Source organism: Choloepus didactylus (assembly GCF_015220235.1).
Source record: "Choloepus didactylus isolate mChoDid1 chromosome 26 unlocalized genomic scaffold, mChoDid1.pri SUPER_26_unloc2, whole genome shotgun sequence".
NCBI classification, from domain to species: Eukaryota; Metazoa; Chordata; class Mammalia; order Pilosa; family Megalonychidae; genus Choloepus; species Choloepus didactylus.
This window is the reverse complement of record NW_023637615.1, coordinates 2465746-2475991: the sequence shown is the minus strand read 5'-3', so window position 1 is coordinate 2475991 and position 10246 is coordinate 2465746. Positions and strand designations below refer to the sequence as shown.

At 37.9% G+C, this 10246-nt stretch overlaps 1 pseudogene; it reads right to left on the bottom strand.

The window, feature by feature from the left end:
• Positions 1–822: 822 nt before the first annotated feature.
• Positions 823–10246, bottom strand: part of LOC119525773 — a 123019-nt pseudogene continuing 113595 nt past the window's right edge.

Sequence of the window (10246 nt, the reverse complement as noted above, 5' to 3'; positions counted from 1 at the left end):
TTTTATCTGAAAATACTTAAACCTGTTTTCCAAAATTGTAAATCAGTCAACATATCTGTGTATATCAGAGTGTGTTTTCAGCAAAAATCCCAGGCATTCTCCTCCTTAATAGTCAAGGCTTAGAAGTCAAATGATTAATTTCCATTTTCTATTTCCCACCAGACAGCACTGCTACCATCCAGACTCAGGAGTCATGTAGAAAAGAATCAATTTTATAATCAAACAACTCTCCTCTAGAATACAAGAATCAGTACAGGATCTGGACCCTAGATAGCTCAGGCAGGGAGGAAGACATGAAGGAGCGCTGCAGGGCAGTAAGACCAGATGGCTCTTATAATACAAAATACCTTGAAGGTTGAGTTGAGTGTGGTTGGGGGCTATGCAAGTGGGAGTCAAGAGTCTAAAAGCAGTCATGGCTTGGATTCTTTTACCCTTGGGTGGCTGTCATTATAGGGTGTGTGAGAGAAAAACTACCCAGATCACAGAAGAGGAAGGTTCCAGCCTCCTTGAAGGGACCAGGCTGCTACAATCATAAGAGAGAGAGAGTGAAGACATAGTCACCTGTTTCAAAGCCATTACCTATAAAACTCAAGATAATAAAAGCTTCATTGAATTGTAAACTTGCACTCATAAATATAACACCTCAGAACAGTATTCAGTAAATATGTGGAGTCTTTTCAACAGTGATACATGATATTATTCCCTTTGGAATCAGTGCTGTTAAATAAAAATATACTAAATAGCCATTTTCCAAAGCAGCATTATAGTTGGGAACAAGTATTCTGAGCTGAGTGAATAATAGTGCTGTAGGGTGCATACATGTTAGGATCTGACAAGGATGAGGATGACATCATAGTAGAGTCTGAAGACCATTTTGTTATAGTTGATGAGGTGAACAAATTTGACAACTGTGGCTTTATAATAAGCTTCAAAGTCAGGGAGCATAAGACCCCCCCCCTTTGTTTTTCTTTTTTAGAGTGTCTTTAGCAATTCAAGGCATCTTCCCTTTCGAACTAAATTTGATTACTAGCTTTTCCAAGTCTGAAAGTAGGTTGTTGGAATTTTGATTGGGATGGCATTGAATCTGTAGATGAGTTTGGGCAGAATTGACATCTTAATGATATTTAGCCTTCCTATCCATGAACATGGAATACTTTTCCATCTTTCAAGGTCCCTTCTACTTCTTTTAGTAGAGTTATGTAGACCTTTGTATAGGTCTTTTACATCTTTGGTTAAGTTTATTCCTAGGTAATTGGTTTTTTTAGTTGTTATTAAAAATGGTATCTTTTTCTTGAGTGTCCCTTCAGTTTGTTCATTTCTAGCATATAGAAACATTACTGACTTATGTGCATTAATCTTGTATCCCAGTAATTTGCTGAATTTGTTTATTAGCTCTAGTAGCTTTATCATTAATTTCTTGGGGATTTCCAGATATAAGATCATATCATCTGCAAACAATGACAGTTTTACTTCTTCCTTTCCAGTTTGGATGCTTTTATTTCTTTGTCTTGCTGGATTGCCCTGACTAGCACTTCCAGCACAATGTTGAATAACAGTGGTGAGAGCGGGCATTCTTTTCTTGTTCCTGATTTTAGGGGAAGGCTTTCAGTCTCTCACCATGGAGTGCTATGCTGGCTGTGGGTTTATCATATATGCTCTTATCATAAGTTTCCTTCAATTTCTACCTTTTGAGGTGTTTTTATCAAAAAGGGATGTTGGATTTTGTTGAATGCCATTTCAGCATCTATTGAGATGATCATTTGATTTTTCACTTTTGATTTGTTAATGTGTTGTAATACATTGATTTTCTTATGTCGAACCATCCTTGCATGCTTGAAATGAACCCCACTTGGTCATGGTGTTTGATTTTTTTAATGTGTCTTTGGCTTCGATTTGCAATTTTATTTTATTGAGTATTTTTTGAGAATTTTTGCATCTATATTCATTAGGGAGGTAGGCCTATAGTTTTCCTTTTCCCTAGCATCTTTGTCTGGTTTTGGAATTAGATTGATGTTAGCTTCATAAAATGAGTTAGGTAGTGTTTCATTTTCTTTGATGTTTTGAAAGAGTTTAAGTAAGATTGGTGTCAGTTCTTTTTGGAAAGTTGGTAGAATTCCCCTATGAAGCCATCTAGCCCTGGACATTTATTTGTGGGAAGATTTTTTGATGGCTGATTGGATCTGTTTGCTTATGATTGGTTGGTTGAGGTCTTCAGTTTCTTCTCTGAGCAGTCTAGGTTGTTCATATATTTCCAGGAATTTGTACATTTCCTCTACATTATCCAGTTTGTTGGCATAGAGTTGTCCATAGTATCCTCATAAATTTTTTTAATTTCTTTGGGCTCTGCAGTAATGCCACCTTTCTCATTCATTATTTTATTTGCATGGGTCTTTTATCTTTTTGATTTTGTCAGTCTAGCTAGGAGCTTTTCAATATTGTTGATCTTCTCAGAGAACTGTTTGCTGTTATTTATCCTATCTATTGTTTTTTTTGTTCTCTATGTCATTTATTTCTGCTTTAATCCTTGTTACTTCTTTTCTTCTACATGGTTTAGGATTGGTTTCCTGTTCATTTTTGAGATTCTTCAGTTGATCCATTAGTTCCTTGATTTTGGCTCTTTCTTCCTCTTTAATATATGCACTTTATGCTGTAAATTTCCCCCTCAGTACCACTTTTGGTGCATCCCATAGGTTTTGTTATGTTGTGTTCTCATTTTCCTTCATCTCTATATATTTAGCAATTTCTCTTGCTATTTCTTCCTTAACCCACTGATTGTTTAGGAGCATGTTTAACCTCCAGGTATTTGTGAATTTTCTGTCTCTGATGGTTATTGACTTCTAATTGTATTCCATTGTGGTCAGAGAATGTGCTTTGAATAATTTCAATTTTTTTTTAATTTACTGGGTCTTGTTTTATGTCCCAGCATATGATCTATTCTGGAGAAAGTTCCATGAGCACTAGAGAAGTATGTGTATCCTGGTGATTTGAGATGTAATGTTCTATGTATGTCTGTTAAAACAAACTCATTTATCAGATTGTTTAGGTTTTCAGTTTCCTTATTGATCTTCTGCCTGGTTGATCTATCTATAGGAGAGAGTGATGTGTTGAAGTCTCCCACAATTATTGTGGAAACATCAATTGCTTCCTTTAGTTTGGCAATGTTTCTCTCATGTGTTTTGTGGCACCTTGATTGGGCGCATAAACATTTATGACTGTTATTCTTCTTGTTGAATTGCCCCTTTTATTAGTATGTAGTGGCCTTCTTTGTCTTTCATAGCATCCTTGCATACAAAGTCTATTTAATCTGAGATTAATATTGCTACTCTTGCTTTCTTTTTGCTGTATCTTGCATGAAATATTTTTCCATCCTTTCACTTTCAATTTCTTTGTGTCCCTGTGTTTAAGGTGAGTCTCTTGTATGCAACATATTGATGGTTCATTTTTTGGATCCATTCTGTGAATCTATATCTTTTAATTGGGGAGTTTAATCCATTTATATTCAATGTTATTACTATGAAGGCATTTCTTGAATCAGCCATCTTATCCTTTGGTTTATGTTTGTCAGATATATTTTCCCTCTCTCTATTAATGTCCTTTAATATACTCATACTGAATCTCTTTAGTACTGAACCTTTGTCCATCTCTCTCTCTCCTGTCTGTTTCTCTATTGGTAGGGCTCCCTTTAGTATGACAGTAGGGCAGGTGTCTTGTTAGCAAATTCTCTCAGCAATTGTTTGTCTGTGAAAAATTTAAGCTCTCCCTCAAATTTGAAGGAGAGCTTTGCTAGATAAAGAATTCGTGGTTTGCAATTTTTCTCTCTCAAAATTTTCAATATGTCATGTCACTGCTTTCTCACCTGCATGGTTGCTGTCGGGTAGTCACCACTTAGTCTTATGCTGTTTCCTTTGCATGTGGTGAGTTGCTTTTCTATTGCTGCTTTCAGAACCTACTTCTTCTCTTCCATATTTGACAGTGTGATCTGAATATGTATTGGAGTGGGTTTATTTGTATTTATTCTATTTAGAGTTCACTGGGCATTTATGATTTGTGTATTTATGGTGTTTAGAAGATTTGGGTAGTTTTCCCCAACTATTTCTTTGAATGCTCTTTCTAGACCTTTACCCTTCTCATCCCCTTCTGGAACATCAATGAGTCTTCTATTTGTACATTTTATATTATCCATTATATCCCTGAGGTTCATTTTGATTTTTTTAATTTTCCCCCCATTCTTTCTTTTGTTCTTTCATTTTCTGTTCTGTCATCTTCCAGGTCACTGATTCAGTTGTTTGACTTCCTCTAGTCTTGTACTATGAGTATCCAGAATCTTTTTAATTTGGTTAACAGTTTCTTTAATTTCTGTAAGATCATCTATTTTTTAATTTACTCTTGTAATTTCTTCTTTATGCTCTTCTAGGTTCTTCTTGATATCCTTTATATCCTGTGCCATGCTCTTCTTCATGTCCTTTATATCCTGTGCCATACTCTCATCATTCATCTTTCATTCTTTTATTAATTGATCCAAGTAGTATTTCTCCTCTGATCTTTTGATTTGGGTGCTTGGGCTTGGGTTATCCATATCATCTGTTTTTTTTATATGCTTTAAAATTTTCTGTTGTTTTTGGCCTCTTCACATTTGCTTAACCTGATAGGGTTTTTTTTATGATTTGTAGACTAATTAAAATCCTTATCTCTAATTTGTCAGATCTGCATCTTCATGGAATACACTTTATCCAGCAGGTGGCATCTGTGAGCCACCTATTCCCTTCAAGCCAGTTCTCCCCCACTTTGTCTTTGTGGTGAGTAGGGGTGCAAGTCCTGTGGAGTGCAACTGATGTACCAAGCTTACATGTGTAGTTGGTGTTGCCCACCCTGTATATGGGGCATGTATCTGGGTGGCATGTGTCTGGGTGGGGGAATGCCTCTAACAATCAAATCTTCCTGGTGTTCCTGGAGATTTAAATCTGCTGCAATTGTCTAATCCTTCAGTTCAGTCCTGCCACAGTTTGTGCTGCTGACCCACAAGTCCTTGGTATTGGTGTATGGTCCCTGAGACTTGTTGGTGTGTCCCTCTTCCAGGCCATGCACCCCCAGGTCCTCTGTTGAGGGATGACTGTGCTATGGCACAGGTGAGTGTCATTCCTCCAGGGTTGTTCTGGGCTGCAGGGCTTTGTAGGGATGCTCCCAGTCTGCTGAGAGGTTGGCTAAATGGGGTGTGTTAATTCACACTGCTCTGCCTTCCCAACTCTGGGACAGCCAGCTGAGGATGCAGGGAAGGCTATTATCCACACCCAATTTTGTGGTGTGTGCATGTGTTATTGGAAGCACTTCCTGTCACACTGGGTTTTCTGGGGTAGCTCTGGGCTGTGGGGCCAGTGATGGGCAGGAGTGTTCCCTGCCCACCAGGAAGATGGCTATGAGGGGATGTCCCCCTTTTTTGTGAAGTTGTGAGGTTTAGTGAATTTTCTCAACCATTGGACTTACTGCCCTGTGTCTCAGAGCACTCTTAGTTCTGCTCTTGACTTACCCAAATTGCAAGTCTTTGAAGCTTTCTGTGTTGGGCTTCTTAGAGTAATTGTTTTAGGAAAAAAAAAAGATAAAAAGGGGGGGAAAGCCCTCCTTGCAGATCTAATGGGTTATTGAAATGCTAAGATACAAGGCAGTTAGGGCCATTAAGAAAACATCCAGGGAACAGAGAAACTGGGTTTTCAGACAAAGAAACTCAACTTCTGGATTTGCATATGAGCCTGACTTTCTGAGCTCTGCTCTTCCTCATTTTATGTTCACCAGAACTTCAAAAAGCCTCTGCTTTTATTTTTTTTCTTTCTGTTTTTGCTATCCGTTTCTCCTCTCCACCAGGCTGGCTGCTCCCAGATTCTCCAGTGTCTGGTCTCAGTCTATCAATGCTTTGAGTTTGGATCAGTAGTATGAGTTTCCAATAAGGGCTGCAACTGCAGTTCTCCTTCCTCTTTCCCAGCACTGATGGCCCCTCCTCCCATGGGACTGATCCAGACAGGGAGGGGCACTGGTTCCATGGCTGTGAAAACTTACAATTTTGCTGATCTCAGTTGTTCCACATGTTCATGAGTGTTGTATGAAGGATGCCCAAAGTCAAATTGCTCTTCAGTGTCTGGTCATTCAGTTCCAGTCATGCATGCTCTTCATGCAGTCCAGTCATGTTTTTACCTACTGCTCTGGAGGAGTAACTAAAACATACATCTCACCACTCTGCCATCTTGCCCTTGCCCCCAGGTGAACAAAGTTAATAGCAACTTCCTTTAGCTCTTTCTGAACTGGACAGAATCCACCAGGTACTGTGGAGAATGGCTTCAGATGACCTGTGGCAAGGTAGGTTTCTAAGAAGGACAGGATACAGGAATTCATGATCCTGCAAATGGGGTCATTAGGACTGGTCATAGCCTGGATCTGGCCATTGAGAATTGTCTCCTTGTCAGAACACAGGGAAAGGCAGCTTCCCATTTCCACGCAGACTTTCTCCCCAGTGATAGTCAGGGAGAAAAGATACATATCTCTTAGCAGAATCTTGACAATCATCTTGAGTTTCCCAAAAAAGTCTGCCTGGAATGAAATTCCTGGGGCTACCATGCTGAACCTGACCAGAAATATGGTCCCCAGGATGATTAGGTACTCTAGCTGAAGCTGAGCTCTTGGAAGCAAGACTTTTCCATCAAAACTGTTTCAGGGAAAGATCTCTGGAGGTGGACCCTTTTCAGAATTTACTAGTAGGCATAATTCTGGACAGTGAAAGGACTTAGCAGGGTAACATTGCCAGAGCAAGTAGCCCCTCCCACAATGGGCAGGGTATTTCTATACTTCTGATTTATAAGGTCATATGCAGCTTCTTCTAGCCATTGGGTAACACAATCCAGGGAATTTGGTTGCTTCTCCAAAAGCTCTTGAAAATTCTCCCTTTCATATTCAACTCACTGCTTCAATGAGATGTGGCCTAATGCTACTGATAGCAAAGTTTGCCATATCCACTTTCATTAGGCCCAACACAGGAAAAATTGCCATGAAAAGGGGGCACTATTTCTTTAATGTCCTTTAATTTCTTAACTTCCTCATCATGAGCAGGTGCACATAGTGTCCCCATCATGCCAATAACGAATTCAGCCAGCTTGAAAATGTCTAGGGCTCCATTCTGCTTCCTGTTTCATCAGTTCCAGATCTAAGACTTCTTTTATCTAGTTTTTCAGGCCAGGGTGGCCAGGGGGCAAGAAAGATAAGAGAGTCTTTTTCATCTTCCCTACTAGTTTGATGAGATGGCCATATTTTGAGGGTTTCTTCACTTAGCTGGACACTGAAACAATCCCAAAAAAGCTTTACATACAATCTCCTTTATTCTCTTCTCCAAGAGTGAGATCTTTGCACTCTTTGGGGGCTCAGAGAGGCTGGCTTTATTTTTTCTGTGAAGCTTCATCACAACCTTCCACAGCATCTTCAAGGCCTTGCTCAAAATCATTTGCTTTTGACTTTCCTGATTCATTTATATTGGACTTATCAAAGTCTTCAGACAGTCCTCAATTAAATTTATTCTCTTTTCTGAATTGGACTCAGTGTTTCCCTGCAGCTGCTCTGACAGTCTTGGGTAGTGGTGGATGCTGTGGTGAGGGTGGGGACTGATGAGAGACCAACAGGAAGGTTCAGCCCCTGCTCCACTGAGGCTACATTCTTTGCCATGCTGTCAGAACAGTGATTCCTCAATTTAGGGAAGGAAGAGGCTGCTCTTAGCCACAAGGCTCCCACTCCATGCAGGGCAGTACCACCTTTCTGTACTTACCCTTAGTTTTTAATGACAGTTGTAGCAGATACAGAACTTTTGATTGGCAGATTTTCTCTTTCTTTTGATTGGCAGTTTTTCTATTTTTGTACCTTAAATATATCATCCCACTTCCTTCTCACCTCTGTGGTTTCTGATGAGAAATTGGAACATATTCTTATTGAGGATCCTTTATATGTGTTGAATTGCTATTTCTTATTGCTTCCAGAATTCTCTTTATCTTTAGCATTTGACATTCTGATTAGTATGTGTCTCAATGTAGGTATATTAGGATTTATTCTGTTTGAAGTATGTTGAATTTCTTGGACATGTATGTTTATGACTTTCATAAGAGTTGGGAAAATTTCAGCCTTTAATTGCTCAAATATTCTTTCTGCTCCTTTACTTTCTCTTCTCCTGGGACAACCATGAAATGTACATTTGTGTGCTTCATACTGTCCTTCAAATCCTTAAAACAATGCTCAATTTTTTCTATTCTTTCTCTGTCAGTTCTTCTGATTGTGTGATTTCAATTGTCCTGTCTTGTAGCTCATTGATTCTTTCTTCTGCCTGTTCAAATCTGATGTTGTATGCCTCTGGAGTATTTTTAATCTCTTCTATTGTGCCATTCCTACCCATAATTTATGTTATATTTCCTTTTTATACTTCAAAATCTTCTTTATGTACACAAATTTTCTTCTTAATATCCTTTATCACTTTTTGCATATTTTCCTTCATATCATTGAATAGATTTAGGAAATTTGTTTAAACATGTTTGGTTAGTTGTTCCAACTTTTAGTCTTCTCTGAAGTTTTAATTTGTTCCTCTGATTTCACCATATTTTTCTGTTTCTTCACGTGACATAATTTTGTACTGATATCTAGGCATATGTGTCCCTTGATATCTTAACTCTGAGTGCCCATTTCTCCCTCTTGTCTAGGTTTTATTGTTGATAGGTTTTCTGTTTTTGATTGGTCTAATTCTAGACCTTTAAATTAGTCAATGTGTAATACTTCAGTTTTTTAGCTCTTCTTCAGTGGTGAGAGGGTCTTGGGGCCATGCTGCTTCAGTGTGGCTCTGGAGATGCCCAGAACTGAATGAAAGGGAGGAAAATGGGAAGTGACCAGCAGCCTGGGGTGTATTTTTCCTACCTGAGATTTTTATGTTTCTATAACTCAGGATTTGTGGAGTGGTTCTCTAATTTCTACCATCCTCCAGAGTTCAAACCAAGTGGAATTTGCCCTTTTATTTGCCAAATCTCTAGGGAAGATTTTTCTAGGAATGTTGGTGTTGTCACTCTCTTCTAGGTGTTTTTATCAAGAAGAGGTGATTTATTTTGTCAAATGCATTGTCTGCAACTGTAATGATTAAGAGGTTTTTACCTTTCATTGTGTTAATGTGGTATATAACATTAATTGATTTTCTTTTGTTGAACTGACCTAGCATATTAGGTATAAATTTCATATGATCATGGTGTATAATCCTTCAAATATGCTGTTGGATTTGTTTTGATAGTATTTTTTGAGTACTGTTGCATCTATATTCATAAGAGATATTTGTCCTTAGTTTTATCTTTCTAGTGGTATCTTTATCTGGCTTTGGCTTGAAGTGATGTTGACTTTGTAGAATGAATTAGGGAAGTGTACCCTCCTCTTCAAATATTGGAAAAGTTTGAGCAGAATTGGAGGTAAGCTTTCTTGGAATGTTTGGTAGAATTCCCCACTAAAGCCATATGGTCCTGGAATTTTCTATGTTGGGAGGTTTTTGATTACTGTTTCAATCCCTTTAGTAGTTATTGGTTTGTTGAGTCAATATGGGTAGTTAAGCATTTGTGCATTTCATCTAGGTTATGTAATTTATTGGCATACAGTTGTTCATAGTATCTTCTTATAGTCCTTTTTATTTCAGTTGGGTCAATAGTAATGTCACCCTTTTCATATGTGGGTTTCAATGTTTGTAACCTGTCTCTCATTTCCTTTGTCATTCTAGCTAAGGGTTTTTCTATGTTATTAATCTTTTCCAAAAACCAACATTTGGTTTTGTTGATTTTCATTATTTTATTTTTTTCTGTTTTTTTTTTTTTTTATCTCCATTCTGAGCTTTGTTATTTCCTTCCTTCATATCACCTTGTGTTTATTGGGTTCTTCTTTTTTCTATTCTTTCAGTTTTGAGATTAGGTGACTGACTTGAAATCTCATATTTGTCAATGTAAGCATTCAGAGCTATAAATTTTCTTCTCAGCACTGCCTTTACTGCATACCATATGTTTTGTTATATTGTACTTTCATTTTTATTTTCCACAAGATATTTCTTAATTCATTTGTTTCCTCTTTGCCCATTGTTTGCTTGAGAACATGTTATTTGCCACATATTTGTGAATTTTCAATTTCTCTTTGTTATTGGTTTTTAGCTTCATTCTGTTGTCATCAGAGAATGTACATTGCATGATATCAATGTTTTTGAATATAT